Source organism: Apus apus, chromosome 1 (assembly GCF_020740795.1).
Source record: "Apus apus isolate bApuApu2 chromosome 1, bApuApu2.pri.cur, whole genome shotgun sequence".
Taxonomy (NCBI): Eukaryota; Metazoa; Chordata; class Aves; order Apodiformes; family Apodidae; genus Apus; species Apus apus.
The window spans coordinates 19623906-19637549 of record NC_067282.1 but is presented as its reverse complement, the minus strand read 5'-3'; the positions used below and the strand labels follow the sequence as shown (position 1 = coordinate 19637549).

The 13644-nt window shown below is 40.7% G+C and overlaps 1 protein-coding gene across 3 annotated transcripts in view; it reads right to left on the bottom strand.

Moving 5' to 3' along the window:
• The window catches only part of SGCG (sarcoglycan gamma), a 127602-nt gene that overhangs the window by 94740 nt on the left and 19218 nt on the right, over positions 1-13644 (bottom strand). For 2 of the 3 annotated variants that reach the window (XM_051608556.1, XM_051608558.1), the window contains exon 1: positions 1941-2030. The gene's annotated coding sequence lies outside the window, so the exon portion shown is untranslated. Of the gene's footprint in view, positions 1-1940; positions 2031-4285; positions 4375-13644 lie in introns of those variants that run through there. The other variant, XM_051608557.1, reaches the window with a different exon arrangement.

Sequence of the window (13644 nt, the reverse complement as noted above, 5' to 3'; positions counted from 1 at the left end):
AAGACTTTGTAAACATCTTTGTTATGGAAAATCTTCAGCGGCTGCTTGTTAAACATCTAGGGACAAGCAACTTGGAGAAATAAGCCCACTGAAATCCAGATTACTTAATTCCTAGACATGCAAATAATTAAAAAATTATAAGAGGTCAGGACTTGAGATTTGTATCACATGTAAAAGGCATCACTTTTCACAGGAAGGAATGAATCTCACAAGCCTATACAAACAAAAGGATCTCGCCCAGACAACTTTTCTGTTTCCTTTGACAAAGGTTTGGGTTTGTACAATACAATATATACATTTCTTCCTTTCAACTATTCCTCCAAAACTCTTCCCTTACCTTAAAACATACATGTTCATGTGAGGATCCTCAACACAAAGTATAGTCACAACTGTATAAATACAAACCTATTACAGTATGGATGACTATTGTATCTTCATATTGTTACTAAAGCCTTATGATTATGATTAAAAACGAAGACATAATGTGCTTTTAACCACTGAGATTTCAACCAAGAAAAAGTAGCATATTATTAGCGAAAGTGAAAAGGTTTAGAAAATAGATTTTAAATGGTCCCCTCTAATGCTGGGCTTAATTTAAACCTTTTTAATTTAACACCATGCAGTGACTCTTCCTCCTTGGCAGTATTCTAGGACCATTTGTTCTTCATTACATAATGGAAAGGAGGTCTGTATCTAATATGTGAATATCACATTTGGTTAGAAGGTAAATGTACATCCATCTCAGCTGAAGCAGCATCAGTTCTGACTGTGCATCACAACCAAAACTCCCAAAATCTTAACTGACTGCCAACTTTCAGAACTCTACAGAACAAAATTACTATAGTTCACTCATGTGGACTTTGCATTTGGATGTGGCTATGCAGGCCAGAATTCACCTCATCAAACTCAGATAACATCAGCCATAGTGACCTAGGTCCCTGCTCCAGGCAATGGAGAGAGGCAGACACTTCTAGGACATCATTCATCTCTTCAAGCAGGAGGAGATTTAAGATAAATATAATGAAACCACCTATATCTCTATAAAAGGAGCCCAGCTGACTGGTGTTGATGCTGTCAAATCACATTTCTATACTTGGGCAATATCCTGTTTTAGGAACATACATGGTTATTCTGATGCATGATTACACATGCAACGCAAGCACCTGTTGGTGAAAAGACACTAAGCATCATCCAATAAATAATTTGATAACGAGTCAGTAACACACTGATACCTAGCTAGCAATTTTATTTCATTCAGACAAAGTGTATTTGAATTCAAGGAGACTACAAATTCATAGAAGGAGTTCTGAATACACGTAGTTGGACACTCCATATTAATTCAAATATGTTTCAAAGAAGTTAGAATTGATTTTGGTAACAGTTCCTCAGATGGAAAGTTATTATCACACTATCAAGATAACAAAAAGTGTTCAGCAGAAGCAGAGATTAATTCTTGACTAAATTTAACTTTCAGTATGTGATAGATAAACTGAGAAAAGTTTAGAGTTACGAACATCAGAGGTTTACTACTGCAAATCAGGTATTTATATAACTGCAGCAATTTCTCTATATAGTCATATGATATTGTAAAAGATTTTTAAAGTTAGCTTCTTAACATTACACAAGTGCAAATGTAAACTATGCAATTTGATACTATATTTAATTGTAAAAACAAGCATATTTAAGCTATCAGAATCTGAAATAGTATTTATACATAAAAATGAACACTTAAATTTAGGCTCTAAAATTAATCACACAAGCAGCAACATGATCCTTAAATGAGTACAGAATGAGCCAGAAATGTTTCATGGAAAATCAGATGGAGGAGAAGTTCAATACATCCATCGAGTAAGTAAATAACAAACAAAAAACAACTCAATTATTAATATGCTAGCATTTTAGTACAGATATAAAAATAAATTTAAAAAATCACTGCTTACCTTAGAGATCTGAAACAATGTAGACTTCTGAATAAACTACAATCAGTTCCTTCCTAAGAGAGAGTTGTCTAACTTTTCCACTACTTTTAAATCTGGAGTGGAAGATATTTTAGGCCTGGCCAAATATCACTGGAAGAAAATTCGTTCACATGTTTGGCTCTGCTTTGCATTCCATCCTGTTGCTTTGCCATACAGACGCAGCTAATTATAATCTGTGACATAAGCGGCTCATTCTACTGCTAAAATTGTTGTGCACTGACTCCAGAAATGAACTGCCCCACTGTAAGACATAACCAATCCATAATGCAAACTAAAGTGGCCCAACCCCTCACATCATGCCATCTGCTTTGTTAAACTCTGAGAATATACAGCACTTCATAGAATCTGCATGTAAAAACTATTAACACAGGCAGCTGCTAACAGCACACAAAGCAAAAATTAGAAAAAAAAGAGATGCTTTCTCTTATGAATCCATATGTAACATCCAACTGAATTTTAACAGTAGTTTTTCTGAAAACTTTTAATTTTAATGCTAACATTATCCTATAATCTGTATGGCTGATATGTACATTCCATTGCAAATAAGGAAATACTTGTATTATATTATACCTATAATAGTACATACGACCTTTATACAGTAACTATACTAACAATTACCAACCTTTCCACAAAGTTAAGCTATTATTGATATTTAAGAAAGATGTATATAAATACCAAGAGCTATAAAAAAATGCACATATTACATATTTTAAGATGATATTATAGAAATTATGCAACATCTTTCTCAGTGCCATTTAAGCTCTGAGTTCTCAAAATTCCAGCTTGGCACTGCTTACATTAGACTGACTACACAAACAATGACCAACAGACACTCTGTTGAACCCATGCTATTTTAGAATCTGTGCTGGTAGCTGTCTGCATTAAAACATCCATTTGTAAGATTTACAGAGTAAAAGTTTTGTGCAATGAGAAGCACTGCAACCATCATCCATATGTTTAGACAATTTCATTTCTCAAAGCACAATATTTCCTTTTTTCTAGCTATGCACTCATACTGTCATCGTGCTTTAGATGATGAAGCTCCCATCAGATATTTAACAGCTGCAAATCATAAATTTAGTACTGACATAAATCCAGCTGATCACAGGCTTACAAGATACTTTGTTTTTCCACTTTTGAGTTCTGTGGCCATTAATCATTTATCAGACTCTGTTTACATACACAAATAGAGAAGTTCTTTAGGACATGAAGGAATTAATTCCCTAGTATCTAACAAAAACAACAAATATTCTTCATAATAAAATACTTACTTTATCTTTAAAAAAACTTTTATATTTAATCTCATGGATTTAGGAAAGATAAACTATGATGAAAGTATTTGGGCTTTTTTGTTAACACCAAAGCTTTTCTTTAATTGAAATTTCCCGTGAGTATTAGAGGAATAAATCTATAAACACCAGATTGTTTTGAAGGTTTAATTATTTAGTCTTTATTTATGTAATAAGGTCATCATGTCCAGGGATTTCCTGTAAAACTTTTTGTCCATCTTGGAGAAAAGCAGAGGATCAGACAAAACTTGATAGAAGACCATAAAAAAGCAACATTTTAACTTAATTTTAATATGCTTCCTTTTTTCATATTTATAATTATTTGATCTCTCAGTTTATAAAAAAACTAACATAGTGCCCAGCTATAGAAAAAGGCCAAAAGGCAAACCACATCCTGGAGGCATCAAACAGTATCACCAGGAGGTCAGAGGAGATTATCCCGCTGCATCCAATGTTTGTGTGGCCTCACCTTGAGTGCTGGGTGCAGTTCTGGGGCCCACCATTTAAGAAGGATGCTAAGGTCCCTGAATGCATCCAGAGGAGAGCAACAAAGCTGGTGAAAGGCCTAGAAGGGATGTCCTATGAGGAGCAGCTGGGGACACTGGGAGTCTCTAGTTTAGAGAAAAGGAGGCTAAGGATGACCTCATTGCTGTCTGTAGCTTGCTGAGGAGGGGAAGTGGAGAGGGAGGTGCTGAGCTCTTCTCTGTGGTATTCACTGAGAGGACATGTGGGAATGGTTCAAAGCTGTGTCAGGGAAGAACACTGCCCTTAAAAACACACTGTAAATTTTTCGTCAGCCATGGAGTGGTCAGGCAGTTGGACTAGATGACTGCTGTAGGCCCCTTCCAATCGAAATAGGCTAGGCTAGTCCAGTCTATTCTCTCTCTTTATGGGTGGAACTTTTGTATTATTTTGTATGTATGATCACTCCTGTTAGTCTAGATTCATCATGTATTTTTTCTGCTTTTCTACCTAATACATTCAATGTAGAAATTCTAAAAATGAGTAAATAAATACCTCAGTTAGTATCTTCTGAAATTCTCATGAAGTAGGACTGAAGCAAGAGCAACTGACAGAAGGTTCTGTATCATCTGAAAGCAGCTGTCCTATTTAAATGCAAAGAACGGAAAGAAAAAGAAAAAAATTTAATGAGTACAGTGAAAATCATAGAATCATAGAATCATAGAATCTTAGGGGTTGGAAGGGACCTCGAAAGATCATCTAGTCCAACCCCCCTGCCAGAGCAGGGTCACCTAGAGTACATCACACAGGAAGGCGTCCAGGCGGGTTTTGAATGTCTCCAGAGAAGGAGACTCCACAACCTCTCTGGGCAGCCTGTTCCAGTGCTCTGTCACTCTCACAGTAAAAAAATTTTTTCTGATATTCACCTTAAACCTCCTATGCTCCAATTTGCATCCATTACTCCTTGTCCTATCACTGGTCATCACTGAAAAAAGCTTAACTCCATCTTCTTGACACTCACCCTTTACGTATTTGTAAACATTGATGAGGTCACCCCTCAGTCTCCTTTTCTCCAAACTAAAGAGACCCAGCTCCCTCAGCCTTTCCTCATAAGGGAGATGTTCCACTCCCTTAATCATCTTTGTGGCTCTGCGCTGGACTCTTTCAAGCAGTTCCCTGTCCTTCTTGAACTGAGGGGCCCAGAACTGGACACAATACTCCAGATGCGGCCTCACCAATGCAGAATAGAGGGGGAGGAGAACCTCTCTTGACCTACTAACCACACCCTTTCTAATACACCCCAGGATGCCATTGGCCTTCTTAGCCACAAGGGCACATTGCTGGCTCATGGTCATCCTCCTGTCTACCAGGACCCCCAGATCCCTTTCACCTACACTGCTCTCCAGCAGGTCAGCCCCCAACCTGTACTGGTGCATGACATTTTTCTTCCCCAAATGCAAAACTCTACACTTGCCCTTGTTAAACTTCATCAGGTTTTTCCCCGCCCAAGTCTCCAGCCTGTCTAAGTCTCTCTGAATGGCAGCACAGCCTTCTGGTGTGTCAGCCACTCCTCCCAGCTTGGTGTCATCAGCAAACTTGCTGAGGGTACATTCTGTGCCCTCATCCAGGTCGTTGATGAAGATGTTGAACAACACCGGTCCCAGTACCGACCCCTGAGGGACTCCACTAGTCACAGGCCTCCAACTAGATTTTGCCCCATTGACTACAACTCTCTGACTTCTTCCTTTCAACCAGTTCTTGATCCACCTCACTGCCTGATCATCAAACCTATACTTGATCAACTTATCTACAAGGATGCTGTGGGAGACCGTGTCAAATGCTTTACTGAAATCAAGATAGACCACATCCACCGCTCTACCATCATCTATCCACCTAGTAATTTCCTCATAGAAGGCTATGAGGTTAGTCAAACATGACTTACCCTTGGTAAAACCATGTTGACTGCTCTTGATGACCCCCATCTCCTTGATATGTCTAGAAATAGTGCCAAGGACAAGTTGTTCCATCACCTTTCCAGGGATGGAGGTGAGGCTGACCGGTCTATAGTTACCCGGGTCCTCCTTCTTGCCCTTCTTGTAGACTGGAGTGACATTTGCTATCCTCCAGTCCTCAGGCACCTCTCCTGTTACCCATGACTTACCGAAGATGATGGAGAGTGGACTAGCAATGACCTCCGCCAGCTCCCTCAGCACCCTTGGGTGCATTCCATCCGGACCCATCGATTTATGGATGTCCAGATTACGCAACTGATCCCTAACCCAATCCTCATCTACCTGGGCAAACTCCTTCTTTATCTTGACTTCTACTGGGGCTATATGAAACTGGGGCTCATGGGGAAAGCCTGCAGGAGTAAAGACAGAGGCAAAGAAGGCATTCAGCACCTCTGCCTTCTTTAAATCCTCTGTCACCAGGGCACCCGCCTCATTCAGCAGTGGGCCTATATTGCCTCTGGTATTAGTTTTGTTGGCTATGTATTTGAAAAAGCCCTTTCTATTGTCCTTAACCCGACTTGCAAGGTTAAGTTCGAAGGAGGCCTTAGCTTTCCTAGTTGCCTCCCTACATTCTCTGACAACAGTCCTATATTCCTCCCAAGTAACCAGCCCCTCCTTCCATGATCTATAGATTTTCCTTTTCCATTTGAGTTTGCCCAGCAGTTCCTTTTTTAACCACGCTGGTCTCCTAGCTCCCTTACTAGATTTTCTACCCATTGGGACACACTGATCCTGTGCTTGCAAGAAGTGGTCCTTGAATGTTGTCCAGCTATCTTGAGCCCCTTTACCTTCTAGCACCCTGTCCCATGGGACTTCCCTTAACAATTGATTGAGGAGGCTGAAGTTTGCTCTGTGGAAGTCCAGGGTTCTGGTCCTGCTGGGTATTCTGTTCCTCCCACACAGGATCCTGAACTCCACCATCTCGTGGTCACTGCAGCCAAGGCTGCCATTGACCACCACTGCTTCAACAAGGCCCTCCTTGTTGGTGAGCACAAGATCCAGCAGCGCTCCTCTTTTAGTCGGCTTATCCACCATTTGCATTAAGAAGTTGTCATCAATGCACTGGAGGAACCTCCTAGACTGTGAAAGGCTGGCTGTGTAAGTCTTCCAGCAGATATTGGGGTAGTTAAAATCTCCCATAAGGACCAAGGACTGTAATTGTGAGGCTGCTTTCAGCTGCCTGTAGAAAGCCTCATCAACTTCCTCATCTTGATCTGGAGGTCTGTAGTAGACCCCCACAACTGTATCACCCATAACACCCTGCCCTTTAATTCTTACCCACAGACTTTCAACTTGCCCCTCATCAGCCCCTGCACAAAACTCGATACATTCTAGCTGCTCTCTCACATAAAGAGCAACTCCACCACCTCGCTTCACCAACCGATCTTTCCTAAAAAGCACATAGCCATCCATGGCCACATTCCAGTCGTGTGAGCTGTCCCACCACGTCTCTGTTATTGCTACCAGATCATAACTCTTAGACCGCACACAGACCTCTAACTCTTCCTGTTTATTCCCCATGCTGCGTGCATTGGTGTGCAGGCATTTCAGGAAGCAAGTAGAGCACACTGGTGGGACCAAATCCTCCTTAGACCACCCCTCTTCAGGCCCTGGTATGTTTCTCTTGGGCTTGTCCCTAACAGACCCAGTTTTCTCCCCTTCCCCCTTCACATCTAGTTTAAAGCTCTCTCAATGAGCCCTGCTAAGTCCTGCCCCAAAAGCCTCTTCCCCCTCTGGGACAGGTGCATCCCACCTGCCACCATCAGGCCAGGTGTCTCATAGAGCAGCCCATGGTCAAAAAAACCAAAGCCCTGCCTTTGGCACCAGTCTCGTAGCCATTCATTGATAAGTAAACTCTTCCTATTTACCTCCCCACCCATTCTTACAGGAGGTATGGAGGCAAACACGACTTGTGCTCCAGACCCCCTAACTAGCCGTCCCAGGGCCCTGAAGTCTCTCTTCATTGCCCTTACATTTCTTGTAGTAATTTCATCACTACCAACCTGAAAAATCAGCAGTGGGTAGTAATCAGATGGATTTACCATACTAGAGAGTTTCCTTTTAACATCTCTAATGTGAGCCCCAGGGAGGCAGCACACCTCCCTGTGGGATGGGTCTGCTCGACAGATTGGCCCCTCTGTTCCCCTCAGAAGGGAGTCACCCACCACAATTACCCTCCTTTCCTTCTTAGTTGAAGAAGTCCTAAGTCATGGAGCTGAGCGACAAGTCCTAGGCGGTTCACTAGACAAATCTGTCACTCCAGCCTCATTTTCCTCTCCCTGAAGTTCCAAGGCCTCATACCTGTTCTTCAGGGGCAATTCGGAGGGTGGAGGGAGTTGGGAGGGTTTTTTCTTGCCTCTCCGAGGACGGACCTCCCTCCATTCCTCCATGTCCCTAACGTTCTCTCCTTCTGTCTGAGAACAGGAGGGGAGGGGATCTGTCACTTCTTCTAGCACCTCTTCCTTCTGCCCTTGCCTCAGGGTTTGGCTCCACCAATCTATTTCGCTCTCACAATCTCTGATGATTCTAAGTCTTTCAACCTCCTCTGTCAGTCTAACAACCTGCCTGAGGAGATCATTGATTTGCTCGCACCGCACACACGCGGTGCCACTGGCTCCCTCTGGCACCAGCGCCAGGCTCAGGCAGTCGCTGCAGCCAGAGACCTGCACAGCTGCGTGCCTGCTCAGAACCTCCGTCTGAGTTCCCATATCCTTTTTCAATACGGTTTTAGGGCGTGTTGTCACCATGCTAGAGAAATTTACTGGTGTTCTCTGCTTCCTGCCTGCCCTCGCTCTCCGCGTGTGCTCGCGCTCCCTGCCCTCGCGCCACTCCCTGTGATGGCCGCTGCCGCTCTCCGCTCTGCGCTGCCGCGTGCTCTGAGGAGCTGCCGAGATGGCCGCTGTTAAACCTGCCGCCGTTCTCAGCCACACCCCCGCCACGTCAGCCTTCCTGTTCCTCTCAGGATTCCCGCTCAGACCGGGTCTCCTCGCTCTGCTCCGGCTTCGCTGTCTCCGGGAAGCCCGGCCCCTTCTCTAATCTTCAGTAATTAAAGGAGCAGCTCTCACCGCTGCCGGTGCCGCTGCCGCTCTCCGCTCTGCGCTGCCGCGTGCTCAAAAAAACAATGGCAGACTGCCCCATGCAGTGCCTCACTTGGATGTGTCTGCAGTCTTGGAAGCTTGACTACCCTACGTTCTCCTACAAATGGACCTTGAGCTTGTTTGGAGGTTCTAGCAGGGGAGCGCAGCTACCGTATACCTTTGACCGATGAACGGTACGTCTCTATCGGGGAAGGTCGTCCTCTTCGACCGAGCGCGCAGCTTTGGGAGGGACGCACATGGAGCGGTGAGGGAGGAAGGGGACACCCGCCTAGCCAGCCAGATCAGCCGAATCAACCCTGGCGATCAATGGGGTGACAGATGTCGCAGCCAGATCGCCCTCACATCCAAGACCAAGATATATTCCTGAATTACCCTCCTGACTACTTTAACTGACAACATCTTACGAGTCATGAACCAAAATCTGTTTGCTCTGATGGACTAACACCTGTTTGGACTGCAAATGTTTGTAACAGTACAGTTTACAGTAAGTGAGAAGTAAATATCAGTTCAAAATCTATATTTGTGTTGCAATGTTAAAGTTCAGTCTAACATCAGAATGCGTTAGTATAGTGACAATTACTTCAGTTATGGACTTTCATGCATCTGTAGAAAAACTTTCTGTAGAAAGTCTTTCTTTTAGTGACATAATTATCTTCACAGTTCAAGAGCGCTTGTGTCCCATTCCTCACCAAAAACTGCAAACCTCCTGTTCACTCGCATTTTGAAAGTAAATGACTGATGATTTAGTCCTAGAAAAGTAAGTAAGCAATCATATTTATCATTCACATCGAGTATGAGTCCACTCATACCAGCACTAGCCTAATGAGAAGTAGTTGCAAGCTTATGCCATGAGAAGACAATGGGAAATGACTCTTCAATTGTGGTTTGAATATTCTCTCATTAAAAGATGTAACTTTTTTTTTTTTAGAGCAAAAAACTACAATTTTGACAAAAAATTCTGTGTATACCTATAAGATTTCAAGAACATCTGCTTATCCCTCAAAGTACAAGACAACATGGGTGGAGAAGACAATGACTGTCATGTAATGGTTTGACTAAGTAATCTAACTTAAACAGACATAGAAGCCATTAGGTCCTATCTGTGTCAACTTCTCTACCTTAAGTCAGGTAATTTTCAAGTCTGTGACATGTTTAAAAAGTGAGATACGGGCATGTTAAGCAAAAGGGATTTAGGGCAAAAGAAGGATATTCTAGCTTCTATGGAAAACAGATTTTGTCTTAGAAAAAAAAGAATTTTCTGATTATTTGTGAAAAAGCAGTCTGTGTCTATAGAGGCTTACATACTGAAGTCAGGAAACAGATTTTAGGATCATCTGTGTAGTCAAAGAGTATCTGGTTAGTTCTAGAATAATGGTTTTACTGCATTTGCAGTATCTTTCTCTTTGTGGCCCAAAATTAGTTGGTGTCAGTCACACGCTCTCCTCTGATACCCCAAACTTCTTGTATCCTAAAATTGCATTGCCAGAGACAGTTAATAATGAGCTAACTGAGAATACAAGTCCTCTACTGCTGAAAACTGTAATTTTGAGACAACCAGTAAATAAATATAGTTAAAATTAGCATGTAGAACTCCAAATGAAACAAAGTTTTGCCATATGAAATAGTAAAAGGTATCTTGATAAAGGTTCAGAAAGGTAAAACAGTACAGCAAAACCAACATATGTTTATGATAAAAAGGCACATAATTTGAAAAAAAAAAAGTAAAACTCCCTGAAAATAGATACCTAATAGTATTAACAAATGCAAAAAAAAAAAAAGGAAAAAACCCTCCACACATAAATATTTATTTACTAGAATCACTGAAAGCAAAAAACAAAACCAACCAAATAAAGGCAGGGGTGAGTAATTTTATTAATGGTCAGAAAATTTAATAGACAATTATTTACTACACTCCTCTGGACTTCCAGGAATGGAGGGAAATTGTCCAAGTTTTCTCAATACTTTTTCTTGTACCTGTTAAGTCACCTGTGATCTTGAGTAACAATACTACAGAAAAATCACCTTTTTTTTAAAAAATAAATTTTTTCAGTTCTCCTAACTTCCCACTGCTGCTAGAGGCTGTAACATGAAACAAGAGCTGTTGGAAACAATTTTTTCTACTGTCTCCCTCCAACACAGTTTGAGTTGGCTATGCTTGATGTGCTTTTTAAATTTGTAAGGGATAGGACAGCAGGCTGGTTATTGATAGAACAAGATCTTGTCTCTTTCTAATAATAGGACTATGGTAAGTATCTAGAAAGGGACGTCAACTTCTACACTTGAGTAAAACAATGAGCTAAAGAAAAAAAAGCTTTTACCCCATACTGATTATCTCCCATATTTTTTTTTGGTAGCTAAGAAAAAAAACAACACATGTTCCCAAAGCATTTTACTTTTCCTTTAAAACTACACTATAAAACACTGAAGGATTAATGATTTTCCATTTCACAAGCTGCCATCATAAAACTGTTCTGAAGTAGATTACTCTTAATTTTGCACTCAAAATCATACTGTACCCTATGACTCACTAAAAGAATGTCAGGGAAAAAAATACCAGAAATGGGAGGGTGAAAAAAGGCAAAATAAAAAGTATTTTTAGTGCTATAAAGTAGCCTAAACCACATCTACCTTTAGCTATTATTTTAGAAACTAGAGGTATACAGTATTTCATAGCGCTTCCATTTTTCACTCTGGACCTAATCTAAGTCCCTTGCTTCTAAATTGCTAGGGTCAGTTTAGACCTGTACCATACAGGTCAACCCACCAAAACAGTTCACAGAAAGAATTGTCCTCACGTTGAAGGCCTGGGCAATCTTTGGTTAACACAATGCAGTTACATTGAAAACATATATAATTGAAATGATACTTTCATAAGATCAGCCATGGAGATGATAACAGCAGACTGATGTAGCTAATCCAGAGTACCTTTTCTAGATCAAGATGATTGTTCTCATCAGGCAGACAACAGAACCTCAGCGTTCAGCTGAGATTCTCAGCAGTTTTTATGCCTTCTGATGTTCTAGGAAGACAACGAGAAGGCCGAAAGAAAGGAAACAGAAAAAGGACAAGTTTTCTCACCAACCACCATAATAAAATAGCAATTTGTGTTCTGACCTTCTGTGAAATAAACTCAAACAGTCTTGAAAAAGCAAGAGTAGAAGTACACAGAATATGATTTTTAAGAATCTGGTTTGAAGTTTTGAACTTGTGTAGAAGTAGAGCCTTAATACCAACGGTTAAGTCAGAGCCCTTGATCCATCAGATGCTTCTGAGCAACCATCCACTGTAAAGACTATAAAAATAACAATTACTAATGTCAATAATAATAATAAACAATCTGTTGGCCCTACTGAGATTTTAACTGCCAAAATGCAAGCAGAAAAATTAGACACATGAGTACACTTAATTTACTATCTGGCAAAAGCAAGTAAATGGTAAGTGTAGTCTTATAATATAGAAGAAGCAATAATCAACCAGGGAATAAATCATAAACTATTTTATGTTTGACTGAAGTGCATAAATTCAGCATGGGAATAATGTAATTATGTAGTAATTATGATATTTTTGGCAGCTTTCAATAATGTGACACCCTACCTTGTGAAGCTAAGTTAGAATATACTCTAAAAATAAATAGCTGAATTAGCTTAAATGGGAATTAAAAGTGTGCCTAATGTTCTTTCTGGAGCACTATCTGGAACAATGTTTATTTTAACTGGGCATCTCACTCTGACCAGCTATTTTAGAAAAAATACACAAAACCCAACAGGCAACAAAATTAAAGAGGCTCTGCTTAGCTCCTCTCAATGTCCAAAACAGGAGACAACTGGTTTGATTTTAGCAATATACACCATCAACAAATGTCTAAGTTTTTCCCTTAGTAAACTTGTGATTTGAAATAGTTTCAGCATTATCAGTCAACAAGTTATGGTTAAAAGTCCATTTCTCTGTTATTCATCACACCATTTTACTTTACGTCTTTATTTCACACACTTAGTTGGCTTTGCAGCAGCTAAAGTGAGAAAGCTGCATCCTACTTTGTACGGTCATCTCATTCACTGTCTAGAAAACTGTGCTACCTAGGCAGGCTGCTTCATTTCCGGCCGTGCAGGCAAACACCGAGTCCATTAGCTGTTAGCAAATGGTTGCAGAACAAACACAAAGCCAAGTCACAGACCAGCCCTGCCAGCAGGAAACAACTTCCAGAAATTCACTGATCATTTCCTACGATAGAAGTGCCCAACAGCCTCTGAGCTATTACCTATTTTTAATCCCTCATAGCAGGTAAGCACCAAAATCAGTGTACAAGTGTGTTGCCCTGGTCAGCTACTGCACTAAATAGAATGGACCCTTGTATTCACGGTATGATTACCTGCATACCCAGTCCAACCATGACATACATCTATCTGTACTGCTTGTAGCATTTTCTCAGAAAGTATCCCTGATGTTTCCTGGAATATTCACAGGAAGAGGCTTTAAGGGATGACCAGTAACATACAAGTAGTCATTGCCAAGCTTTTCAGAATGTCCACATACCTTTGAGGCTCTTTTTCTTTAATTGTGGTCTTTAGACTTTGTAATTAACTGATTTTCCCTGCCTCACAGGATCCTTAAAATTGACAAAAAACATCATTACCAGACCACTTAATTTTTATATTCTCAAAAAAAACCCTAGTAGCATTTCTCTTTCCTGATTAATGCACTTGGATTTTAAGCTTTTTCTAAAGTTAAGGGCATACTAGTTTACTATCAAAAGCTAGTAGTTGTTATTTCTTATACAATTTATTACTCTGTGGCTGCCCTAAAA